Below are 27,050 nucleotides of genomic sequence, written 5' to 3'. Positions count from 1 at the left end.
TAAAATGCCCTTGGACTGAGCAACACTGGTTGTGGGAGTTAATCCAAAGGAAAGAAACCTAAATAGAGAAATGTTTTAGGCAGAAAAATGTTCCATTCAGCATTACTTACCCCTGGGGAAAAAAAACAACTAAATATTTCATAGTTATAAAAAAGTTAAGAAAAATAGGGAACATCCTATGGCTGATAAAATTTACAATTAAAAGCAGGTATGAGGAAGATAAAGCAATAACATGGAAAAAAGTGCCTGTCATAGGACATTAGATATGAACTCCAAGTGAGAAGTGCAGGTACAGATGACTAGCAAATGATGGGGAACACAGCAGTGTGCACAGAGGGTTAGGATTTGCTCAAGGAGAGAACAAGAAACAAGAGGAACTGGAAGAAAAATACCAGGGAGTGTGACCACATCATGGAGTCAGGTGGATGAAGAAATGCCATACAGACAATGAGAACAAGTGCTCAGAGGGGTAAATGACAAAGGGTTTAGGGTCATAAATAAGGGATTACACTGGTGTTTTAAAAAACACACGTTTCGATAGCAGAATTCCAGTTCTTTCATATATAATATAACATTAGTGAAATCTGAGTATCAATTTATTCATGTATAAAGTTATTCATGCATAAATGACTATTTCTACCCTCCAGCATTGTTTTGAAAATGTCAGATAGTGAGTGGATAGTCACGTGCATCGTTTCTGTCAGCCACCGGTAAGAAGGAAGAGTTCATGAGGATGCCATGAGATCCAGAAGCATGGGGGCTGCTCCAAGGGCATAGGATTCGGTGATCGGGAGGTGTTCGGGACTGCAGGACAGAATAGTTCCCAGAAGCAGGAGGTAAGAAGGCAGAAGGTGTGGGTAGAAGTGGAGGCAACAGGTGGACGTTCTCTAGGAGGAGATGAAAGGTGAACAGAACAAGAAAGAACAGAGGAGACAGACACGGGCTGCAGGTGAATCACTGAGGACAGCGCTTCTGGGGTGAGGCGGGTCCCACGCACAGAGCAAGCATGCAGAGGAGATGCAGAGATGGCAGATGCAGATGGGCGTGGGGATAATGAGAGCAGCACGGCCTGAAACGGTGAGGGAACGCAACTGAGGCACGGGCAGAATCGGGTTTGACAAGGAGAGGACACGTTTCCATCGCCAGTTCAGAGAATGTAGAAAGGACATACAGGAACAGGCATTAGGACAGTGAAGGAAAAAGGAACTGAGGGTACCCACATTCGATGGTTTGGAGGAAGCAAGTGTTGACGCAGCATGGCCCATGTGCAGGGAGCTCAAAGTGGATGGACACAGATGGACGCTAAGTAACAGGAAAAGTCCCATCCTGAGAACATCTGTATCCTGCAGTGCCACTCACCAAAGCAGAGTGACTGAAAAATGAATCACATGCTATCAGATAGGTACAAACTTCTGAAAAGCACAGGTCCTGCCCTGGTCTCAAGGCAGGACAAGGAGGCTGGGATTTCACCAAATGGAAACGACGTCATTTCCAACAGGCCCTCTGCACTTCATGGGACATGTATCCACCCTGGAAAGAAAGCATGAAGTCACACCTGTTGTGAAACTTCTTTCTGCCCAGGTCTCGCTCTTTTAATAAATTAGCAAGTTGGCTTTTCTGGTGCTTCAACACTTCATCCACCTTGAAAAGTCATGAGAAAACACAATGGTTTTGAAACCTGGGGCAGAGGGTACTTTGAGATATGCATACATTTCCCAAGCAGCAAAGCTCCAAAGCAGCCAGGACAGGTGTGATATTGTTATTGCACTGGAGAAATTGTGAATTTATCAACAGCTGCCTTTGGCCCAGAGAGGAGAGGGGTGTCATCCTTTTCATTTCCCAGCATCTGGGGGTGCCCAGCCCAGAGTCTGCACCACATGGTTATCAGGAACACTTCCAGGGTGGTACCTCCCAGGAAGTGCTCTCTCAAAGAGTTCAGCCCCTCTGACCAAGCAGCAGTGGTCTTCCCTGTAATACCTGGCGATGCTTCTAAAGATATGCCATAATCTGTCTCGGCCCAATGTGGGTCTGTATCATGCACTTTCAGATTGTTTTCAAGGACTCTTTTGTTCTTTTTCTACAAAGTTATCACTTCTCCGTAAAGATGGGTAGAAAAGCTCACAGCTACTTCCTTTCTAGGATACTTGAGAGTCTATAAAACAAATGATACATTCACAAACAGGTCTCTGAAAGCTCACACGTGATTCCAAAGGGCAGTTTTTGTTTTTTCTTTTCCTGGATGCAGCCCAAGCATAGGGCAGACTACATGACTTGTAGAAAAGAATTTCATTCATGAACTCAATTCCACAGCCAGCCCCTTCCCTAATTCCTGGGGATCAGGGGCTCTATTACACTCAATCCCCATGAATCAACCCTCCTGTCAAAGCTAAGATACATTTACTAGGGAGCGACATCTCCCTGAGTTTACATTTCAGATGGAAAGGAGCAGTTGATAATTGAGCAACGGAAACACAAATGAATATTCAGAGCTATGTTTGAATAGAAGCAGCGGTTCGGTTCCTTTTGGCTGAAGGTACTGGGTAAGAAAAGGGAATCACGCTCTCACTGCAGGTATTATTTCGGTATTTTTGCTGTTCTTGTTTTCTGGGGTTTGTTTGTTTCTACAGTTAAGTTGGGTTGTGACTATTTAGAAAATGTCCATAAATCATCCCATGTGTAGGTAGGGTTTTTCTTTCTCTTCTTTAGCTCAGTTTATCTTGAAATCAACCTTCTGGAAGCATATTTGAAGCCTTTGAATGGGATTTGCTTACAAAAAGTGCCCATCAGTCAAAAAGCATTATCAAAGCCATCCTGTCTATTTCAGGGTCTAAAAAAACAAGGCAGAGCTATTTGTCCACAATCCATCATTATTCGTACCTGCTCGCAGGAACTCAAGATAAACACGGTACAGAATTTAGCTGCAGCTTCTGCTCTAAATTATCTCGCTTAGACGCACTGGGTTTGCAGGGGAGCTGGAGGCTAGAGCGCCCAGGCCCACACAGTACAGCTCCTCCTTTCTGCTGCAGCACCAGGGTGGACAACAAAAAGGTCACCCACAGTTGGCCACCAGGTCTTCCCTGCCCTCCCTGGATGCCGTGGGAATCCCGAGGCAGGCAGACCACAGGACAGGGGAAGGAAAACAAGACAACTGGCAGGGACAGCTTTCTGAGTTTTACAAACGCCACTCCCTACCCCTAGGATTCCCGGGGAAATGGTGAAACCTTATGACAACAACAGTCCACCCAGAAGTGGGGGTGTAGAGAGTGGGCCGGGAATGTCTTATAAAGAAGTGAGACGGGGATGGTGGTAAAACTCCTGGAAGGGGCGAAGAGTGAAATGGAAAATAAAAGGGAGGCCTGGGTGGAACTGGTGCAGGGGTCAGGGTGCCCAGAGGGGGTGAGTGACAATGACAAGATGAGGACAGACCAACCCTGCGTGTGTGCGCTCTGATCCTGGGGTGGAAAAGAGGGTTACCGGGTTGGATACCTACACTTTCACCAGTACATTCCCATCACATAGAAACTGCATGCACACATTTAAAAATACAAGAGCATAAATGTAATTCTGGATTAGGAAAAGAGAAAGGGGGTAGTCTGAGAAGGCATCACAGTGGTTAAGAGTCTAAGTTTACTATTACCGTGTGAGTCAGATTTTTGGAACCTAAGAATGACTAGGAAACGCTCTTCACCTAAGGTAGCAATTTACCGAAAGGAGATGTTGCCCCAGCAGCTGCTCTCTGGGGTACAGAACCTGGAGGAAGCCTGCCATGGCTGCTGCTGGAGATGGTCAGCAGATGATCGGAACAGCACTGTTCTAATAGCAAACCGCCCGGATTACCATCCAAGACGTGGGGAGCATCCGTTCCGCTTGCACTCACACAACTGGAATCGTATACGGTAAAGAAAATGAATGGACCGCAGCTGCATCCGTCAGCAAGGATAGACTGCAAAACCGTAACGTGGAAAGCAGGTCACAGAAAAAATACGTGTTGTTGTGACTGTGCGTATATGAAAGGCAAAAGCATGCAAAACTTAAAAAAATATATTGCTAAGGGTACATAATATGTGCTAAAACCAAAAAGAAAATCAAGGGGATAATCAACCCAAAATCTGAAGAGAGATCACATCAGAAAGAGAAAGAGCGATCCAGTTGAGGGGAGGGAGAGCCTCTCGGGGACCTCAGGGTGGGGCAGCACACAGGCCCATTTTATTATTTTTCAATCTGTACATACTTATTGTATTTATTCTCTTGTATGCATGATCTATTTTTTTAAAAATGGAAAAAAAGAGAAATGATGTTGATGAACACTACTGATCAGTTGGAATAAGGCAGAAACCCCTACAGACGGAAAGCTCATGGCTCCACCTGCAATACACAGCCATGGGGACATCATTTTCCAAAGTGTGTTCCCTGGGACACTGGCCACGGCAAGCTTAACAAAAATAAATAGGTAATAACTCCCTGGTAAGGAACGTTAGGAAAAAATCGCAATGATAAGCCCTATCCCCTCTTCTACAAATTCATAGTGTAAATTGACATATTAGTTTCTGAAAACACGCTGTAAGGAAACATTTTTCATTTTGATCAACATGGTATTACTCAATCTTATGTGACCAATCTCCTTAAGTAGAATTTATTGTTATTTTGACAAAAAGTTTAAAAACATCCCCAAATATGATTCCAAATCATATAAATTGTATCTAAGCTTAAAAGTACACAAAAGTACCCCGTGAAGAATAAATCAGGCCTTTCTTGGGAACATTCTAGATATATAATCTTTCCAAAGCATTAGAACATATCACTGATTGCTCTGAATAAAAAGAAAAATTACCCGTCTTGTTCTTTCTGTATCCAGGATCCTACTTGTTGCCTACAATGCTGCCCAAAACACTTAATTTCTTGGGTAGTATCTTAAAATCATTTAAATTCTATCTTAGTTTAGAAGTACACAGAAGTACACAAAACACTACTCGAGTGGTGTCTTAAAATCATTTTCCCACCATGAAGAACAAATATGAACGTATTTGCAGCAAAGATAATTAGTACTAAAATTTTTCTCTTAAAAAACTAGGATAGAAATCATAGCCTTCAGTTTATAAGATGAGAAATGCTTAAAGAACATTCTGATAGAAGGAAACAAAACACTTAGATCTGTATCGATGGGTTCATAGAGATTTCTATGTTATATTGTCAAAAAAAATAGCTGTTTGCAGAGTAATGTGAATATTGTAATTCCACTTTGTGAAACAAACAAAAGAAAACACCTCTCTCTCTTTTCCCCTTCCAAAAATATTCTGAGATTCTTGAAATGCATGTAAAAGAAACATGCATGCACATAAAAGCCTGCATGAGTACACACAAGTAAGATGGTGCATACAGATGCACGCCAAGCTGTCAACTGTCCTAAGTCACCTCAAGAGGGTGGGAAGGGGGTGAGGGAGAGAAGGGATTAGCTTGACTTTATAATTCTTTTATTGTACTATTTTCACTCGTTACAAAAAGGATGTATTCCTGGTAAAATTTCTTAAATAGGGAGATATTTTTCTGTTTTCTTTTAGTGAAAACATTCCTCCAAAAGTGCATTTAAGAAGCAGCAAATCATCACAGAAGCGAGATGCAGGAAATCAGCATCAGAGCAAAAGTGATATTCTCCATCCTTTTTTGGGGGGGGAGAGGGAGAGGTTAATGAAAAAATGTTGACAAAACAGCTCCACTAACAAGGTACTTTCAGAGAAGCCTCCATCACAGAAGGGCATAATTACGGATTTGGTAAACTCATCCTTCACTGAGAGAAAAAAGCATGCACACATGTTTAAAACACGCCGAAATGAAATGATAGCTTCTGAACTGCTGGGTATCCAGAAATCACAACTGGGAGAGAGGCTTAACTCCTGCAGGTGATCTGAAAGTGCAGATGGGACTAAGGAGGAACGAAGCAGGGGTCTGGAAGCGGGAGCACAGCCCACGGTGAGGGCCTTCCTGCTGGATCGAAGGCTGCAGTATTAACGTCTCTTCTCCTTTCACTGCAAACACATGTATGGACTCTGACACACCCTTGCATGTTCCTTCCATCATGCAAAACAATGTGTAACAGTGAGGTCACTCTTCCTGAAATGCAGCCAGTGTTGTTTTATGGGGGTCTAGTATAAGCTTGCTTCTAAAAACATTTTTTATGTGACAGCAAAGACCAAAATGATTCTTGAAATAATTTATTTAATACTTTACTAAAGCAGACACGTAACTGAAGACCTCTTCATGGACAACTCTCAAAAATCAGTGAACTGGGGTTAAATAACTCCACTTTCTTTAGGATATTACCCTCAGAGTCATTGAAAGTATGCACATAACCAAAACTATATACCCACTTGTGATGGTTATGTTTTAAAAGCTAAATGAGATAAAATTGATTTTCAAAAGCTGCCTATATAAAACTAGTTTTGAATAATTTTGTACCATATGATAAATTCTCCAAAGGAGCAATGCCTTCAAGGGAAAAAAAAAACAAACAAAAAACTGTATACTCAAAAGTAAATTTCATTCTATTTGCAGGTTTAAATATTTTAAATGGCACTATTTTCAAACTTTGGAATGATGGCGTACTCTGCAGTGCTTCAGAACATGCAGCAGCTTGTTGCCAATGATGGGAAGGACCTGCGAGAACCACTTAAGACATGAAACAGGCGAAGGGCTGCAGAGCAGGGCACGGCAGGTGTTTCCAGACACCTGCTCCATCTCAGCGCACATCCCAGGAGGGATTCAGGTTCCCGGCCAGGACCTGGCCTGGACCACAGGGATGGACCCCTCCTATGCCATCTCCATTTCACCAAGTACATGCATTAGTCTTAAATATGTTTAAAGTAAATTATGGTGTCTGAATTTTTCTTATTTGACTAATTATCTAATATATAATTTCTACTGTGCAACACATCAGTGCCTTCAAAATTCAATAATCAAAGCTGTTAAATGTCAGAAGCAAATACAACAATACTAAAAAGCACACAGACAGCTATATTTCCTATAAGGAGTGCCAGGCCCTCGTCAGTTCATATCTTATGACCCCAAATTCACAGATGGGAGCAGTAATGTCTGTAAAGACAGAAAGTAGGAGACCAGATGGTGGCTTTACAAAGGTCAGTAAATGAGTATCAGGATCCTTAAGAGGAGTATCAGGAGCATCGTTAAGAGAAGGGCCTCTCCTCTTATAATTTCTGATAGCATCAGCCTGGAACCCCAGACTGTGCGCCTGCTGCATACATTGAGAGAAACGTCCTGCCTGATAGATGAGACACGAAAACTCCACCTATCTGGCAAGTTGCACTCGGCTTTCCTTAGCTGCCCTTCCTACAATCAGTGTGCGGGCTCTGTGGCCCAGTTAGAGCTTTAAAAAGGATTTTATACATAGGAATAAAATTTTACGTATGCAAGAAGTTCTAGAGATTTGCCATACAACATTGTATCTAGAGTTAACAATACTGCAATGTATGCTTAAAAATCCATTAAGAGGGTGAATCTCATGTAAAGTGTCCTAAATAAAATAAAATAATAAGGTAAAGTATAAAGGATCCTATAACAAGAGCTAAAATAGAGGTAAGTCATTAAGCCACTTGTCACGTTCAGAAATCAGCCACAGAATATTCTGAGCTTGAATTTCCACTCTTTTAAAGAAATTTAGTAAACTTATGACAATGCAGCTGAGAAAAGATTTGCATTAGGCTTTAGACTTCATAAGACCGAGTAGTCCTTAGGGAAGGAAAGCAAAGAGAGAGAGAGAGAGAGAAAGAGAGAGAGAGAGAGAGAGAGAGAGAGAGAGAGAGTGTGTGTGTGTGTGTGTGTGTGTGTGTGTGTGAGAGAGAGAGAGAGAGAGAGAGAGAGAGAGAGAGAGAGAGAGCATGCGAGCAAGCAGAAGCCATCCTGCTCTGACCTCCACAAGGCGTGGCTCCAGCCAGGAGGGGCAGAGCACAGACCTCAGCCTGGCACCCTCCTGGTCGACGGCCGGCACCACCGGGGCAAATAGCAGTCTAGAGGCAGGGCTCAGAGACAGACAGGAAAACTAAGGATCAACAAGACAGAGGAGGAGGGAAAAAGAAACAACCCTGACTTGGCTCCTAGAATATGCATTTCCTGGTTTCCTGGGCTCAGCCTGAGAGTTATTTCGCAGTAATCACAGAAAGCCCCCTTCTGGTTATATTATCATCCAAATGCAAGCAGCCCTATATCCTTCTGCAAAAAATTCTGAGGCACTGGTCCCTTTATAGCCCCTCTATTGCTGCGTGTCACCTCCCTGGCTCTCCACAGCTTCAGTGGGAGTCATTCGCAGGGACTAGCAGGAGCTGTTCTTCCAGGAGGAGCACCAGGACCACCTCATGTGGCACCGACAATGCCCAGAGCTCGTGTTGATGGTAGCAGAATGAGGTCTTTACAGTGGTTTCCATAGGTAATGGGGCAATAACCACCAAATTTAAGACTTCATAAAAAATCTCATTCTCTCCCTCAAGGAACTAAGAAACTCAGAGAAGAAATCTCTTTTTCCCTGACTTGAAAAAAAAAAAAAAGATTGGCATAGCACTGGACACATCTGAGGACCATAAAGACAGAGTGAAGACTAAGGCCAGCGGCTCAGCGGCTTCAGCCTGTCTCAGCCCAAGTCTCCATATCCTGGGAAAACAGGACATATTAGAAGTGCAAACCCTGGCAACCCTACTAAGGTGAACTAAATATTCTTTTTTTAATTTTTTAAATTTTTTTCTATTATTATTTTTATACATATTTATTGGGTACAGAGTTGACTATCAGTATTTGTGCATAGTATACGATAATCAAGTCAATATTATTAGCATATTCATCATTATAAAGCAGTCCCTATCTCCCCTCCCCCTCCCCCTTTCCCATCTCTAGTAACTATAGGTCTGTTTTCTCCTTCTTGCCTTCCTTCCTGCCTTCCTTCCCTCCCACTTATGAGTCAGGACATGCGGTATTTCTCTTTCTGTGTCTGGCTTATTTCGCTTAACATAATTTTCTTCAAGCTCATCCATGTTGCTGAAATGGCAGAATTTCATTCTTTTTTATGGCTGAGTGGTATTCCATTGCGTATATATACCACATTTTCCTTATCCAGTCATCTGTTGATGGACATTTAGGTTGGTTCCATATCTTGGCCATTGCAAATACAGCTGCGATGAACATGGGAGTGCAGGTATCCCTTCGACATGATGATTTCCATTCCTTTGGGTATACACCCAGCAGTGGGATTGCTGGATCATACGGCAGTTCTATCTGTAGTTGTTTGAGGAATCTCCATACTGTTTTCCATAATGGCTGCACTAATTTACAGTCCCACCAACAGTCTAGAAGGGTTCCCTCTTCTCCACATCCTCGCCAGCATTTTTTATTCTCACTATTTTTAATAATAGCCAGTCTAGTTGGGGTGAGAGATGAACTAAAATTAAAATAAGATTTATTAAGTAGACTCCTGGTTGAATCTCTCTGCTCAGAGGTCCCACGTATTTGGGTGTGCATGACAACAGGAGAAGGTGAATACACACATGTATAACTGTCTTTGCAATCCCTGGGACTCTCTGAAGTTCCTTCCATAAACTCTATATGTAACACTTAACTGCCCCAGTTGTGGGATGTATTTATTTTTACACCATTTTTCATGGAGCAATTATTGGCACGTATCATGTTCTTTCCCTTGTACTACTTGCCTGTTTTTCAAATCCATCATTTTAAAAAGAAAGGTAGCTCCATTCAAGGAAAAAAGAAAAATTACATTCGATGACTCCCTTTAAGCACCCACCTCCAGTGGTGTAACACGAAATACACACAGTGCTGTACCTTCAGTTCTGTCTGGGGGGGGGAGGTCTACCCTCACCCCCATCTCTATGTGTATCCTAAAAATCCCCAGGTATCCAAATGACACACAGACTCGACCCAATCCCTAGCTCTGCTCTCCAGGTAGCTTCATTTTGCCTTGGCTCCTATTTTAATCTTGGATCTTGAATGAGATTTTACTGTGCAGAATAACCTCAGACTTTGCTTTCTTTTATGGAAACCCAAGTTAGGCCCTAAAATATACACTCAAACTTACATTTTCACTCTTAGACCCCAAAGCCAAGCTCAATCTTAACTTCTGTGAGTTCAACATTCTGACTCATCAAGTGAAATCTCAGTGTAAAGAAAATGAAACTGGTTCTCAATGCTGCCATAAAGGCAATTCTTTGGTTTTCTACTTTACTTTGACCAACAACAGTGGTAGAAGTAAAGTAGAAAACCAAAGAATTGCCTTTGGATATTCCAAGGAATTTCAGCGCTTCGAAGAGATATGCTGTGAGAAGATAAATTCAAAGATGCTTCCTTCAGTTCAACACACTTGAGAAAAAACAGTGATGGTTAAGCTCCTCGCTGCTTGGTAAACACAAAGCTATCACCTAAGTGAGACCGTATTTACTACCACCTGGTAAGTTTTGACACTATGCATAGTGAAATAATTTTCATTAATAAAGGAGCTCCATCGTCGTAATGATAGGAAACACAAAAATATTGCTACATTAAACTAAATTAAAGTTTATCTTATGGCTTCAGGGAATATTGCTAAGTACTAATGGATGATATAATATTGAAAATGTTTAAAGGAAGTGTGTTGAATTCAATAATCGCTATGTCACACTTTTGGCTTGTTTGCAAAAAGGTTACAGAGTCATGAAATCTTGGCTCCCTGATAATATTCAAATCTGAATCATTAAATACAACATTGAAAAGGACATTTGACTGATTTTGATTCTTTTTGAGTGAAAAAAATTCATATTAAGCTAATACTTTATCATCATTCATATGGTTACAAAGAACAGTTACAAAAACTTAACTGTTTATCTTAATTATTTGGAAACCATTCAAACAAAATAACACCACATCATATCAGTCATCATAATAGCTGCAGTATTAAAAGCCTACAGCAAAGATATTCCATTTGGTTGCATGAAGCCCTTAAATCAATCAGCCAGAGACGAAAGTCCAATGCCAGCTGTCCAGCACTGCCATGTCCAGTGTTCTCTCAGGGGAAATGAAAAGTGCAAGGAGCCAAACGTGCATGACGACCACTTTGGAGGGATTACTGCATTTCGGTTCCGATAACCACAGTATCCCCAACACTAGCAAAGCAAAATTCTCCTGGCACACAATAACAAAGACATCACTATTCCCAGTTATTTGCTGTTGCTTTTTATCCCAAGAATCTGAATCTCAAGGCATGAAATTGTTGTCTGTCACTCAAATACTAACAGATGAATGGCTCTGTCACCACACCCCTCATCAGAAGTCATCCTTGATATATAGTGCTCTCATGTCTGCCCAAATCCCAGATGAGGCAGGTGTAGCCTAGTGCACATGAGAAGCAAAAGGGAAAAACAATGCATTCTCTTGTAATGAATCAAATAAATGCTTGAATTCATTTTTAAAATTTGGTTCTATATATGTTATCAAAATTGTGCCAAACAGCTTACGTCATAAATCAGGGATCCGGAAACAATAGCCTGTGGACAAAATCTGGCCCACCTCCTGGGTTTGTAAATAAAGTTTTATTGGAACTCAGCCATTGCTCATTTGTTTATATATGAGCTTTCCTGCTTCAACAACAGAGACAGATTTTCATGACGGAGAGGTTACGGCCCACAAAGTCTAAAACCTTTACAACTTAACTCCTTAAGAAAAATTTTGCAGCACCTGCTATAAGTTATTCTTTCAATCAATACTCATGTAATAAAGTCAGCTGCCTATTAAGGCAGTTCTAAAATGTGAGAATCATACATGTCCCTAACACATACAAGAGTGAATACTGTTCTGTTTTCCTGGGAAAAGAGAAACAGTACTTCTAGATCTTCCAAAAGTGTTATTGTTTCATTTAGGTACAAGTTAAAAACAAACAAGGCCAAACTAGATCTATATTTTGCCTCACTAGAAGTTGAATTGTTTATCTGATATTTCAGGAGACAATTCCCATCACCCCAACTCCTTGCTAGAGGTTTTTATGCAGGATCCCTGAGACTTTGTCATTGTTATTGACCTCTCTGTGCTTGTTTCCTCATCTGACAAATAGTGCTAATAAGCACGGCTAGTTGCACGGGGCTTCTGGGAAGATTAAGTGCTTATTCTCATAAAGCTCTGCCAGCACAGAAGAACCAGGAGGCATAAGCTGAGTAACTCAATTAAGCTAGAGAATGAGAGAAAGTTGTTTTTCTTTTTCTCCATGAAGGTTCAGACTACAATAATAGTTAATATAGAAGAGATTGGACCCAAAACCTGCTGGCACTTCACAGAGAATAGGACCTGAGATGTCAAGACTTGTCATTTATCCAGAAGAAACTGGTATGAATTTGAAATAAAATATTTCATAGGCCAATAAATCTATTTATATCAAGTAGAGCAGAGTGATTGGCTATGGTAAAAACAGGAATAAACAGAGTCATACTGGACAAGACCTGCAGATGTACTAAGATGAAGCTCATTAATAAGCACCTAGCACAGTGCTGGCTCTTTAGGAAATACATCAGCTTCTTTACTTATAGAGTTTTGATTTCTACTGAATAAATGCCATCCAGGAGGTGGAAGGGGACTTTATCAAACTTAGAGCATCTACATTCTGCTCTGAAAGCCAAAATCATGTCAAGACTATCCTACTCACAGAACATGTATGGAAATGCACCACAAACAATTTAGGAAATTGAGAGGGTATATGTATAAGAGTATACGGTACATTACACTTAATGAAATAGATACAGTTCTATAAAGTCTAAGTAATTTTTGACAAATTGAGTCCCTAAGTACATGAGATACAGTGGTTATTTGGAGGTAGACTTAATCAAAATGAGCATTTGGTAGAGTGAAACCTGTCAATTTACCTCTTGGTAAGTCACATTTTTCATATAAGGAGTTTGATTAAAGTGGGTTATACCTGTGGATGAATAATTCTTTTAATATATTGATTCCATTCTGTATTCAAATACAGAGATTATGCATGCTTGTCAAGAAATAAATAGGGACTTCCATGGGAGATCTTTGCATTTTACATGGTATATAGATATTATTTCTGCTTTACTAGAGCTTATTTAAATATCACGGCAAACATTACCCATATTTCAACACTTGTCATATGCATCACAACTTAAGCTGATTTCACTTCAGCAATGCTTTAAAACGTCCTTTAAGTACTAACAAAATATGTTCTTCCACTGAAACAGCACAATCTCAACAAGGAACTCTACACAGGCCTAACGTACAAAAGAGAAGCCCTTCTCTGGGAAGCCACATGCCCTATGCTGTGGGCAATGCAGCTCTGTGAAGAAATTTTAGCTCTAATCTGCTTACCCTATTTTGTTATTAGAGGTTGTCTACAATATGTGATTCACCCTGTAATTCCCAGGGCTGAGATCCAGAGCATGAACCAGGGATCCTTCTGGATGCGGCATCTTTTTGTCCATGCTGGAGTTGGAAGCAGAGAGAGTTCCAGGAGTGAATATGTTCATTAACACCCAGGGACGAAAAAGGAAAGACCCAATAACTTATGAATCCGCAGGTGAAGATGCTGGCTCCTTACTATTTTCATGGTGTGAATGAATCGCAAGTCTTATTTTAAGGGGCTTGGAAGTATCATCAGCAATTTCATGTGACAATATTTACTCCACTGGGAAGAACAAAAAAGGACCATTAGGATGGATTTCTTCACTTTCATACTTGGATTCAGTGAACAAAGTAAATCATCAATAAATTCCATGTTCTACTAGAATGTCAGGGAATAATGCTCATGGCCCAAGACATCCTAATAAAAGGGTAATTTTACGTGTGCTCATGCTGATCAAAAGGATCGGGGTGACCCACATTCGAACAGACAGAGATCTCAACACGAGATGGAACACAGGAGGACAAAGCACGTGGACTGATGACATGTAAAACTGTGGCCAAAACCAGACATTTAGGGCATCATCCGTCACAGTCTCTCAAACCCTCATTTACTTCTTCACTGCCCAACCCTAGGTGATTATTTTCAATATTTACAAATTCTGAAACAAATGTTACTTGGGGTTCATACTGAGAAGACATATAAAATGGATTAAGATTTCCTTTAAACTTTATACAGAGTAACGGATTTATCTGATAATGATATTCCATCTTTTTGGTAACTCAATTTCCAAATTCCCACCTTAAATTTATTTATAAGCAAAAACATTGATTTTCAAGTTTCTTCCTTTAATCCACTAAATAGTCAACCAATGAACACAAATGAGGAAAAGATCTGTGTAATTTACCTCCCTCAGTTAAATGTTCTAGAATCTCAGGACATGACCCCCACCCTTGACCTAGGAAGGCCTGTCAGGGAGCTGTGATCACTGAGATACAAGGGTTCAGATTAAATCATGACCGTTTGCACAATATTCTAACCATACGCACTTTAAATGATGAACACTGGACTTTTAATAAAGAAGAAAGAATACTAAGCAACAGTTAAAAACAAAATTCCTTGCTTTGAATTCTGGAAGAAATTAAAATTATATAAGAAATGTGTTAAAATATGTTTTTGATTATTACTTTAACAGTAGTTAAAGATACACAAGTACTAAAAGGTGAGAACAAAGAAGTGAGAGTCTAAGGCCACACACACATTGAGAGTGCATTATAGCTCCAGACTGTGCCAAAACACAAATTAGGCAAATTGGAAACAGGAGATCTATAACCCTACAGCGCAGTGGAATTAAAGTAACGACCTATTTAATTCTCCACGTATTCAATAATGAAAAAAAGACATGTTTACGAAAAACATGGAACTGAAAGTCTGTGTGTGATCTTAGAGGTTATCAAACATAACTAGAGATTTTTTTTTTTAATTCTGTACTCTTCCCATCTGGACCTTGGTGTTTAAGGACAAAGCACTTTTTGTCCAATGTTCAATAGCTTCCTATCACATCATCCACAATCCATACTACTCAGTAAATACAACATCTAAAGTCAGGTAATCAATTCTTAGACCTAAATTAGCAAAAGAATTTATCACACTGAGAGGATAAAAATGTCAAGGGTAGATAATTAGAAGTATGTGCTCAGTGTGTTTGTCATCTTAAAAAAATAAAATAAGAGCACATCTCCTGTCCACTGTGACGGAATCTCAGCAGTGAAGCGTACCAGTGGATGGGTTCAGATGATTGAAAAAACATGGTGATACGGTGCCCTTACATCTGCACCAGAAAAACCCGAAGTGGTCTTTTGTGGTATAGATGGAATATATATACATAGTGGTGAATTATTTTAATAGCTATTACTCGATGAAGAAAATGCGTGATAATATCATTGAAATTATATTGCAGAAGCATGCAGTGCTGTCCAAACGTGAAATATTTATGGCATATTGCTGTTCCAGTGACTCTTTTTACTTCAAAGTATAATTGACACGGTGAGAAGATGAGGTATGGCTAAAAAGGAAGAGTATCTGGTCGAATATACTCTGCAGCCAGCCTGTGCGTATTACCTGCTTTATGAGAGCTCAGCATGAACAGTTGCTATTTCTGGTCCGAATCTGTCCCATGAGAGCTCCAGGCTGATGCCACAAAAGCCTGGAGGGCGCAGTCCACACTGGACACAGACACCTGGTGCTGCTTGGGGCCGGGTAAGTACCAGGAGGGGATTTGCGGGTTAATGCCACTCTTCAAGTGGAATCATAATGTCTAAGTAATGCATGGTTCAAATAGAGCAACACTAAATTATAATGTATGTTCTCGAGCAATCTCAATGTCATGGAAAATAATAAACGTGAGCAGGTTGCTGTTGCATCAACTACAACTGGATTTGAACTAGGCTCCATCACTTCCTAGCTGTGTGACCTTGGAGAAATTACTTAACCTTACTGATCTACATCTGTGAAGACAATGTAACAGTTATCTTCTCAAGGTTGTCGTGGGAAGACAAAAGTAGATAATGTGCAATGTCCTAGATGCCTGGCACTCTGTGGGCACACAGCAAACGTGGAGCATCATTATTATCAAAGTCTCCTATTCAAACAGGGCTTGGGGTAGGAAAAAGGTAGAATAAGGAGGCTTCCATTTCTTCTCCTTCCCCTTTCTTCCATCCCTCCTCCATGCCTGTGGAAGCTGAGGTGGGAATAGAGGGCACACAAGGAAATTCCTACATCAGTTATCCCAGGGCAGGTGCCCGCCACGCTGCCCCAACTGTGAGACCTCAGGCCTCCTGTGCACCAGGGCAGACAACCAAGGAAGGACGGTCAACAGTCTTAACTCCAGCACAGTGCACTAGCAGGCCACACATGGAAATCTGAAAGGAATTTTATCCCTTCTTGACCTAATTCTGGTCAAAGGTGTCACTCTTTGGCCTGGGCATATTAGCTGCTTAATGAGAAGTTGGCTTCAGCAGGCTCAAAGACTGGTGGGGTTACCAACAGGGATTAAGAAAAGCCCCTTAACCATCTAGCTCTGCCGGAAGAGGTTTACTCCTCCGAAGATCAGTCTCAGATAATAAGAACCTACAGACACCATCACCCAAACTGACCACGCAAAGGTCAGCAAAATAAAGTCTACATGTTTATCTCCTCAATGAGTCCAACTAAAAAAGAGGAGAGGTGCTGACTTCAGGAGAAGAGAGCCTTTGGGTCTGATGAGAGCCCTGCAAATGAGGGCTTTTGAGCATGGAGGGGAGACCACCAGAAGCCCGTGCCTGCTCTTTGTCATTACTAATATATTACCGCCTCTGTTGTATGATGTGTTAAAAAAAAAACAAAAAACTAGAGCCACTTTCACTCTCTTTAAAAATGAAAACATTCCATTCCCTGCAGATAACTCAGATTCACGACCATGCATTATACAAAACCAGGGATTTCCACAAGTCTTCGTGATGTTCAGTTTTTCCGAAACGAATTGTATTCCAGGCCAACAAACGATCTCTAGTCTCTTGTCACGGGAGGGAAAGAAGACTAGGGGTGTGCAGTGTCCCCGGAGCACTGCCCACACTTCAGAAACAGCTTCGTTTCCCACCAGAAGGCCACTGGGCTTAGTTGCCAGGACAATAGAAGCACCACAGGCAGGGGTTTTACACAAAAGGAGACTCTTAGATCAGAAATGAGTCCAGCAAGAGGAGAGTAAATGCTTGAGCAGAAGATGACAGGGGGAATGATTCAGAACTTCTTACAAGTCTTCTAGGCAAAAGACAAGGCCTTGCGGGAGCATCCTTTGAGTGCTCCGCTTGACTTACTTTCCAAAGAGAAAGGTCCAGCACCGATGTCACTGAGTGCCACCCTACAGGTTTCAGTCGATGGGAGGTACGTCTCCTTTGCAAGAGATGAGCATGAGCTGATCTCTTCCCACAGCTTTTGAACTAGAGGATGTAACCTGCTCACCACAGACGTAGGCTCACCTCAGAGTCACTTTAAAACATTAAAGTATGAGGCGGGAAATTCATTTTCAAAGTGACCTCTGTCACGGTCGCATCTGAGAGTCAGTAGGGCAGTATTCACTGGCAGCATCCCAAAGAAGGAGGTTCTAACACGTAGCTAAACAGAAAGTCTCATCCACAGCCGCGGCTAGTTGAAGACACCTCTCTTTTCTCTTACCTTGGGTTTTGGAGAGGAAGTGGCTTCAGCAGATACAAATTAATCTCAGTGACTGATAAGCTGGTTCGCTCAAAGGGACGGATGATTGGGGAGCGTGTGTGTCATCACTGCAATGACACAGTGACTGTGCTCAGACAAAATGGAGTCATACTGAGAAAGAGAACATGTCGATGAACTTTTAAATATGTATGCAACAGTGTAACTACCTAGTCCAAGAGACAGAACCACCTAGCACCCATGAAGGTACCGTGGTGCTGTGCAATTAGTATGCTCCAAAGACAACCACCATTCTGACATTTACCATGATTGACAACTTTGTGCATTCTTGCATTTCATTTAAATGGAATCATGTGATATATATATATATTTTCTGTGTCTGGCTTCTTTCATTCTGCATAGTGTTTGTGAACGTCCCCCCTGCTGCGGCATGCATCAGCAGTTGCTGCTTTTTTGTTGCTGTGTAGTACTCCACAGTATGAATAAACCAAGAATGTTTTACACATTCTACTGTTGATAAGTATTTGGGTTATTTCTGGTTTGGAACTAACATAGACAAGACTGTTAGAAACATTCTTCAACATCTTCAACTTGTATATTCCTGTCATTGTTAATGTGGAAATTGAGACCTCAAAACTTACTATGCTATAATTCCTGTAGAGCACCCACACACTTGTGAGAAAAAGGCAAAAGAAGAGAGACTCAGATATTCTGCTTAGTTAGCTGTCTTTATCTTTCCTGTATTTTTATTCTTTAGGTGCTTCTGCTTTCAGGAAATCCCACTCGAAAAGTAGCTGTTTTCCCTTTGCAAGCCCATTTTTTTCAGCAAACATCTGAAGCAAAATATAAGAAACCAATTTATACCTAATTGACTCCTAAAATGCGTCTACTTTGTATCAAGTTTCACTCTTTTTCTGAGGAAGTTGAACATAATGACTCATTCTTGACCCTAACAATATGTATATGTCTCATCCATTAAAAAAATAAGAATGCAATGCAATGGGGGCATATGGGCAAGAAGGTGGCTGGATCTCCTTTCTCCCCAGCCAGCCCCAGCTTGCTTTAAGTAGCACAATGATGCACCAACCTCACCCAGGTGGAATATCTATCCACAGCCAAAGGTAAGGTGAGACAGTTCTCATAAACATTTTGATTTGTGATGCTGAAGACTCATACTTAAGTAATACAATAAGTAAATGGTTTCTTACTTCAAAACAGAGGAGGGTGACTCATGATCTTAATAGATTTAGAAAAAACTACTATGAGTCTACTAGACAAATAAATAACTCAAAGCAGCCTTGATGATGCTACAAAGTTCGATTAAACTCTCCCTTTCATATAAGTGGGTTCTCTAACCTACCAATTACAGCTTTCCATTTTCTTCCCAGAGTTTTACATCATGCAGATCTCAAATACCGTGGTCCTCGGAGTTGTTTTCTCGCCAGCTCACAGTGCCACCTGTGGCTGAGCTGTGCATACATTTAGGTTTATCGCTTTTCACTCATAGCCCCTAAAACTTTAGCTTTCCACTACCACCAGCACAAGTTCCATGTGTCCTAGCAGCTTTATTTAGTGACATGTTGAGATGAAAGGCATATTTCAATTTTATGGATTTGCAATAAAGCAATATTCACAGAAAGTTCCCCAGACCACTGGGAGAATACTGAAGCCCACAGTCACAACAGCACATCCTTGGGGCAACAGGTTGGAGGGGTCAGTGGTGGCAACTCTTCCTATGTGGTGTTTGTCCCCACGTCCTATAAATCCATCCCTTCTGGTTCCCTTCTGGGCAGAAGGGGAGGTTGCAGTTTTCCAAGCTGCTCACATATAATCAGGCATCTCTCCCTCGCCAGCGCCAACAGCCTCACTAGTCAGCAAGAGAAGTAAAGGGGCTGAAAATCAGACTTAGGGGATATGGTATAAGACGGACCATAAAAAGAGTGAGGTAGGCAGAATTTGGATCCACAGGTTCAGGACTCCATTCCCGGGCATATCTGAATCCCAAGGATCATGGAGTTGTGTCCCACAGGACGCTGAGGGGTAGGAAAGGAAGGGAAGACATTTTAGAATGTTTTTCTTCTGGAATGTCTAAACAAATCACCCCAAACATCCACATACAGACAAATGAAACATTTCATATGAAGCTATTTACTAAGAACGGACACTATATAAAGCTCGGTGCAAGGCTCAGTTCAACTCAGTGAACTAGGAGAGAACAAGGGCTTGGTCCCAAGCACAGGGCTGGTGCTAGGTGCAGGACTCAGGATGTACAGGCACAGGGGTGTGCCCACTGAGTGTGTGGAGAGATGGGTGGATGAGAAGACTTCTCACATGTCCCCTTGCTTCACTCCAAAAACCTGTCACTGCCCTTGGGTCCACCATTTCTTCATCCTTTCTTGGGAAATAAGACTACTAAGTGTAGCTACTTTCAAGTATGTTCCAGAAGAAAATTTAGGAGGCCAGGAGACCTGAGTCCAGCTCTCTGCTTAGTCTCCGGCCCAGGCACCAGCCAGGCATCAACCAGAACTCTGGGGTTGCTGCTCTGAGCTAAGAAAATCCAATACTGTTTTGGTGGATTTCGGGCTGAACCGGGTGCTGGATAGCTCCTTGTGCACCCTCAGTATCTTCCTCCCCAAGTGAACTCAATTCTGTCCCAAACAAACAGAGCATGTGCCCTGTGGAGTCTGCAGGTGGGTGGTGTGCGTGAGGGAGACGGGGAAAGGGGGAAGGGGGATCCTGATTAGAAGCGTCGTAGCGCCTGCTCTGGAGTATTCCTAAATGTCAGCCTGCAACAGACCCCGCCGGCACTCCCACTTCTGTCCTCAAACCACTCACAGCTGCTCTGCCTTCCAGTCCCCGTTTGGAGGGACTGGCTCCAGGTTGGACCCAGCACAGAAGCGCGCCCTTGACCCCGGGCCTCTACAAAGCAGCAGTCTGCAGGTGAGGGCCAGGTGCCTAGGCCCCCCGCGCCCCTGGCTTTCAAATCCCTCCGGGCTGGGCTGGGCCGGCTGGCGCAGCAGGCAGCCATCGAGTGGGGTCCCCAGCGACCCCTCCTGACAGAAACACGGGGGTCCCCCGTCTGCCAACTGCTCCGGAGGCAGCTTCGGTGGAGACTCAACAAGTTCCCGGGCCGCGCAGCGCCGCCTGCAGCCGAGAAAGCCCGAGGACGCGCCGCGGTGGAGCCCCGCGCGCAGGCGGCAGCCGGCGGCGGCTCCTTCCACCTCCTCCTCCTCCTCCTCCTCCTCCGGCTCCGGCTCCGGCTCGGGCGTCGGCGGGAGGGGGCCCCTCCACTCGCGCCAGATCCCCCACCCCACGTACGCGGCCCGGGCCCGCGCCGCCCCCGCCCGGCGGGGCCCGGGGCTCCGCCCGCCTCGGTGCCAGCCGGGCGCACAGGCGGCGGGCGCGCGGCTGGGCTCGGGGCGCCCGCTCGTCAGGCCGCCCGGCCCCGCGGAGTAGCTGGGACCCGAGAGCGGCGCAAGGACTTCCCTCCCGCTCCCTCCCCCTCTCCGCCCCCGCCTCCCGGCCCCGGCTCCGAGATCTCGCCGAAGACAATTGCAGTAAATGAGGACATCGGAGGAGCACGGAGCCGGGTGGCTGTGGCTGGCTCCGCCGCGCCGCGAGCGAGCGAGCGCGCGGGCGTCCCCGGAGCCGGCCGCGCCGCTGCCTCCCCGCGCGCGTCGCTGAGCGGGGCCAGAGGGACGCGAGCTGCGGCGCGGGGGCCGGCCGGGCAGGGCCGGCGGCGGTGGAGGGGGCGGGCGGTGGGCGCGCAGCCGGCCAAGTCCCCGGAGCCGAGCCGTGCCGCGGATGCCCTGCCCGGGGTGCTCCGTGCCGCGCCGGGCTTGCCAGGGTCCGCGGCGAGACATGCCCGAGCCAGGCGCTGCACCGACCTCGACTTATCTGTAAGCAGCGGAAGGTAAGCGGAGCCCCGTGTGCCCTCCTCCGCGCCCCGGCGGCGCCCGCCGCACTTGGCCGCGGGCAGAGCACCGCCCGGACGGGCGCCGACCCCGGCTCGGGCGCACGCACTTGTCCCCAAAAGGGCTTCGCCGGGGACCCGGCGGCTCCCGGGGCCAGGACGCGCTGGTGCAGCCTGGAGCGGACCGGGCGGCAGGCGGGGGCGGGGGGCGAGATTATGCAACTGCATCTGGCCTGGCTAGGTCGCCCAGGGGCGTCTGGCAACTTTGGCGAAGGCCAGGGAGGAGCGGGGGCTGCCTGTCTGCGATGTCGGTTCTAGACAAACGCCACAGCTTCGTGAGCGCCCGACAGCCCCAGCCTGGCAGAACTGGGGGGAATCCGGGGGCGGCCGTCTCCCTCGAACGTTGCGAGGCTTTTAAGTATTTTCCAAACTAAAGCGCACTGGCAAGTATGGCTGATTAACTTTGGGGGGATAAGTCGGAACCTAGGGGCCCTGGCGCCGGCCGCTAAAGAGAGGCGCGAGGAGCAGAGAAGGGAGGCAGATGCCCACGTGAAATGCCGTCTCCTCCTCTCGCTCGGGTTGGCACCTTCCCGGGGCTGCGGGCTGGGGTCGGTGCCCGCGGGGCTTCAGGCTGCCCCGCATTCCGTGTCAGACCTGGACAGGCGCGGGAAACCAACCAGTGCTGCAGACTGGGTGAGCTGGAGAGCTGGCTGGCGAGGACAGGAGGGAGCCCGAGGGCAAGCACGGGGCTGGGGCAGCGCCTGGAGCCCTAAGTCAAGAGCAAGTGTCTGCGTCTTGCTGGTTCATGCACAGGGTTCCAGGCTGGCGTCTCCATTGCTTGGATAAAGAGCTTCTCACTGTGACCTCAGCATTCTACTACCCAGAAATTTGCCACAGGGAGATGGAGCCAGTGATGATGGGATACCAGGAGTGGGGGAGGAGAGGCCCCTCTGGAGTAAATAGGAGAGAAAAATGGGTGCGTTTTGCTCAGCTACAGAACAGGGCTCCTGCCCTGACCCCACTCTTGCTGCAGGTCTATGCTGGGGGACTGAATGCTCTCTCAGCCTCCTGAGCCAGAAACAGCAGTGAAGCAGTTTAATTTGACCTTGTCTGCTTAGGCGCTTAAATTCTGCGGAAGCCTCTCGAGGTGAAACTGGCAAGAGTGAGCAGCAACTTTGGGCAAGCCCTGCCTTGGCTAGGAACCCAAGAGATCATTTCAGAAGACTATACAGCTCAGGCTAGCAGAGGGCTGAGGTCAGCGCTGTGGAGGTTTTCCCCTCGACAAGGACTTGCTGGGGGTTACTTTTCAATATCACAGTGGTGGGACTGTCAAGGTTATGGTGGGGACTTGATTAAAAAATACCACCCAAATCACAAGACCTGTGCCATTCCCAATGAGTACTACATATATGAAAATGATATAATCTTATTAAGCTTACGCTATAGAGAAAGAAACCATCATCTCACTATGCAGAGGCAGAAAGTGCTGTTTTTACGATTCACATTGTGCTATTTTTTACATTCATATCCTGTTGAATGTTACTTTTCAAAGTTCATATTTATCTTTGCAAATTTTTTTGCAAGAATGATTAGCAAACGAGCACAAGCAGCTCAAAGGAAAAATGGAAGTCCTGCCATCTGCATGCCTCACCAGATATTAATAATTTACTATCCATGTTTACTACTTACATTAGATGGCACTGCTCCTCACGATGGTTTTATTAGAGGCGCATTTGGGGAAAAAAATAGTCTAGCACAGCTATCACTAATTGCATGATTTTGCATAAATTATGTTAGCTACAGAGAGTTTTGTTTTCTTCACTTCACTAAATTCATTTCCTTAAAAAGATGGAATGATTCCGTTTAATTTCTTCAGCTAAGTGGAAGGCTTCTGCTTAAAGACAGGATGATGCCCTTGAAAAGCAACGTATGCCTTTAAACTTACTACAGTTGCCATGACTTTATATTTTATTATTGTGAATAAGACTTTGAGCTTTTACGTAAATCAGGCCCATTATCCTATTGAGAAACATAACTACCAGTTAAGACGTGGAATAATAAGGCAAAAGCTGGAAACCTCCATGTTTGCAAAAAGAGCTTTCAAAAAGCTTATGGAAAGCTGGATACTCTGTTACTTGATTTACTTCGGGGGCTTCTGTTTTGCCATAATTGCTTTCCCCTATGATAAGGAATTTTTGTCTTTTGTTTCTCCCTCAGTAAGGAAAAAATTTTAAATAAATAAATAAACTTAAGACTGGTTCATGAAAGGCATCTGCAAGGAAGACTCCTACACATTGAAATAAGCAGTCAGAAAACAAAAATGGTTCTCAGAAATAACAGTCGATCAGAGCAGGGCGGCTGGACAGATGCATTCACGTAGCTAGACATTTGTATTCTCTTGTTTGCTCCAACCCATGGCTGTCTCATTTAGGAAGACAACTACTGAACTCTCTTGTGAGAGAACAGATTACTTATATCGGGGCCAGGCTGCTTCTCAGGAAATAATGATACAGAAATGATCACAGCTACATCGCAAAGAAGCAGTTCTATGGACAGGCATTCATATGGGAGGCCAGGGACAGGTTCACCTGGGATTGTTATTCTGAGGCTGTGGACCAAACCAACAGACACCTGAGCATGTCAAACATGCTGCTAAACCGATCAGTGGCACCCAAGAAGCTTGGGTAGCCATGCGCATTATACATACTTGAGGCAGACCACAGTCATTCCGGGAATGTGAGGTCATGAAGACTCCCCAGATTAAGCTACTGTCATAATTTTAAACAGTTCCTTCAAAAATGGGAAGAGCCAAGTCCCTTTCTCACGTAATTCCACCAAGACCTACATTCCCCAACTAAAAATTAGCTGACATAATTTATGAAGCAGATCCTTTTTAGTCTCCTCACATATCTGGTTTTAATATTTTATAACATTATGGAGTGACTTCAATATTTTAAAGCAAAATTTAATATGATTGATATTATATGACAACACTTTCATTACAGTGAAATTCCCACAAAAACATTTGGAGAAGTCTTTATCCAATATTTGAGCTAACCTATGATCAACCCACCAGAAATGTAGTAAAACGTCATAACTTTTAATTAGTTTAATTACAAAATATATTTTTCTTGTGTATTAAGGACAGAATACAGATTTGGCACCAAGTTGCAGGGACTCTTGCAGAAGTTACATAAACAAGTTGTTTTGACGACGTCTTGTTTTACACAGGAAGCCATACAATGTCCAGGTTTAAACCTTTGGACCATGTGAGCATAAGATAAGCAATCAGTTTCAGAATCCTGAAGGCACTAAGGTCTCTCCAGGCAACCAAGGGTCTTACCTCTCAAACTAAGAGAAAAAACAAACAAACAAACAAACAAAAAAACATAACTTCAGAGACATTTTCTGGTTCAGAATTCAAATTCTGATTTATTCTCTTTCTGCGACCTCTCTACTGTAAATCATCAGGATACAAACCAAAATGAATGAGTTGGGAGACTCTGAGGTGTACAAAGATATTATCAAGTAACAGACTACTATCTAAATAAAAAGAAAACATTCTAACCTGATAGCTAGGTGTTTTTCTGCTGAGCACATATTCCCAGCTCTAATTGGGACTCAGAGAAAATGAACTTGAATATAGAAAAACAGATATTAGAGGCAGGAAAGAATATTGTTTCTAAATTGCTCTATAAACCTTTTGGCTAACTCCATATTTCAAAGGGATTTGGAAAAAAAACTCCCTCCAAATCATAATTTGTGAATATTGCTTTTATAGAGTATTGAACCAATTATTCAACGTATTCTACACCCATAGACAAGTTCTCTTTACCACATCATGCTGCTTTTAGAAAGTTTGAGCAAGAAAAGACCAGAGAGAGATTCATCTTCGAACAGTATACTCACAAGTTACTCTATTCTAGCCAAAATAGTGGTGAACAAACATTTTAAAAAATCATAACAGCATGTCAAAATGCTGGTTGAAGTTTATATTGCAGTTACTATGGAAAATTCCAATTCAATCCTTAATAATCTAGCCTTGGGCATAAAATGAAATGCTGTAAACTACAGCATATGAGAGACATGAGAAGGAGGCTATGGAATGCTGAAAATATTACAAGCAGCCTTACAAATAAAAGTTGCCCTCTCTCCGTCTCAGTGCTCCAGAGAGAAAGAGGGGGGCGGGCAGGCTGATGGAATGGGGGCCTCTTTGCAGCTACTCAGTTGAGGAACCACCATGGGGTACATCATGTCCACTGTCAACCTTAATGAAATTGAAACAGTGTGTGTGTTTCTAGGTCATTCCACCTTCTCTGGGAAGTATAATGTATTTTTCAATTGTCTATTTTTTAAATATTTTTCCGTATGTATTTAGTGGTTAGATTCTAGACACCTCACATTATCTGTATCTTGCTTTGTGAAATCTGCATATATTTATAGTAAGTGATTTTAGCATCCTTGGAAGTAGAGTGGAACTGTAAAACCTGGACTCTTAAAATGGGTCAAGCATAGGCAAGGTAGATTGATATGCAGATGGATCTCTTCAGGAAGGACTTCTGATTCGTGGAAATGTACTGAGCGGTAGCAGCAGTGGCCACGGCAATGTGTAAGCTGTAACAAGACCTTGTAAGACCAAGTTCTCAAGAAGCTCGGGCCCAGGAGAAAGGGAAGTGGTGACAGGGGGCAAGAACCCAAAGACTCACAGGAGGTAGAATCAGGATAGCAGGCTCCAAAAAGGGAGGAAAGCCCTGCCTGATGGGACTCCTGGGCCCAGCACACAGATGTATTGGGCTTAAGCCAAGTAGCAGGGTGCTCCGAGAAAGGCACTTGTATGGGAAAAGTGAGAAATGGCATTTGGCAGAGGTTTAGGTGCTGGGATCAGAGAGTGGAAACACATTTTGAAGCCAGTTTGAGGAGGAACGAGCAGGACAGGAGGGGCCTCTTTTATAGAATGTTTTGAACAAGACCATATATTTTCAGAAGTTTAACTCTTGGTACCTAAGAAAAAACAGAGAAAAGGAACGGGAGACCAGTTGAGAAGGTGTCACAGGTGAGAGGTAACTAGTACTAAAGGTGACTGGTGGCACTGGGGATGAATGTAAGAGATCAGTTATGAGAGAAACATTCTAACTGGCAAAAATCTTCGTAGCATGGCAACTGGTAAAGAAGTGGTTAATGATGCTGCCAAAGGCATCTTTAGTTGTTGGGTGATTACAATGGAAACAGAAATCTGGGAGCCAGCACAATCGGGGAAAGATATAATTACCGTTAGAAATTTGAGCATGAGTTTTCACCTGGAAATATTATTTTTAAAAGTTTTTTGTCTCTTACTTCCTAGAACTGCCATGAGGAATACTTTCAAATAGGAGAAAAATGGACCAAGGGATTCACAACACAAATCCTTAAAGGACTAAGCATAGTACTTTCTAGTAACAGGTGCTTAATAAATATTTAATGAGGCTCTTAACAGTAAACCAAGTCCATGATTTTGCTAGAAATGCAGGGAATCCTGACTGGGAAATAACTGTTCTCTTC

General features: G+C 43.5%; 2 protein-coding genes across 5 annotated transcripts in view; one reads left to right on the top strand and one right to left on the bottom strand.

Annotated features, from left to right (window-relative positions):
• Positions 1-27,050, bottom strand: part of DOCK1 (dedicator of cytokinesis 1) — a 489,712-nt gene that overhangs the window by 207,569 nt on the left and 255,093 nt on the right. The gene's annotated exons all lie outside the window — the stretch shown is intronic.
• INSYN2A (inhibitory synaptic factor 2A) overlaps positions 21,427-27,050 on the top strand; it is a 54,707-nt gene continuing 49,083 nt past the window's right edge. The window contains exon 1 of the mRNA XM_063101689.1: positions 21,427-21,512. The gene's annotated coding sequence lies outside the window, so the exon portion shown is untranslated. The remainder of the gene's footprint in view (positions 21,513-27,050) is intronic.

This window comes from Cynocephalus volans, chromosome 7, assembly GCF_027409185.1.
Source record: "Cynocephalus volans isolate mCynVol1 chromosome 7, mCynVol1.pri, whole genome shotgun sequence".
Classification (NCBI taxonomy): Eukaryota; Metazoa; Chordata; class Mammalia; order Dermoptera; family Cynocephalidae; genus Cynocephalus; species Cynocephalus volans.
Note: the sequence above shows the minus strand (reverse complement) of the source record. Positions and strands in the feature narration are given on the sequence as shown.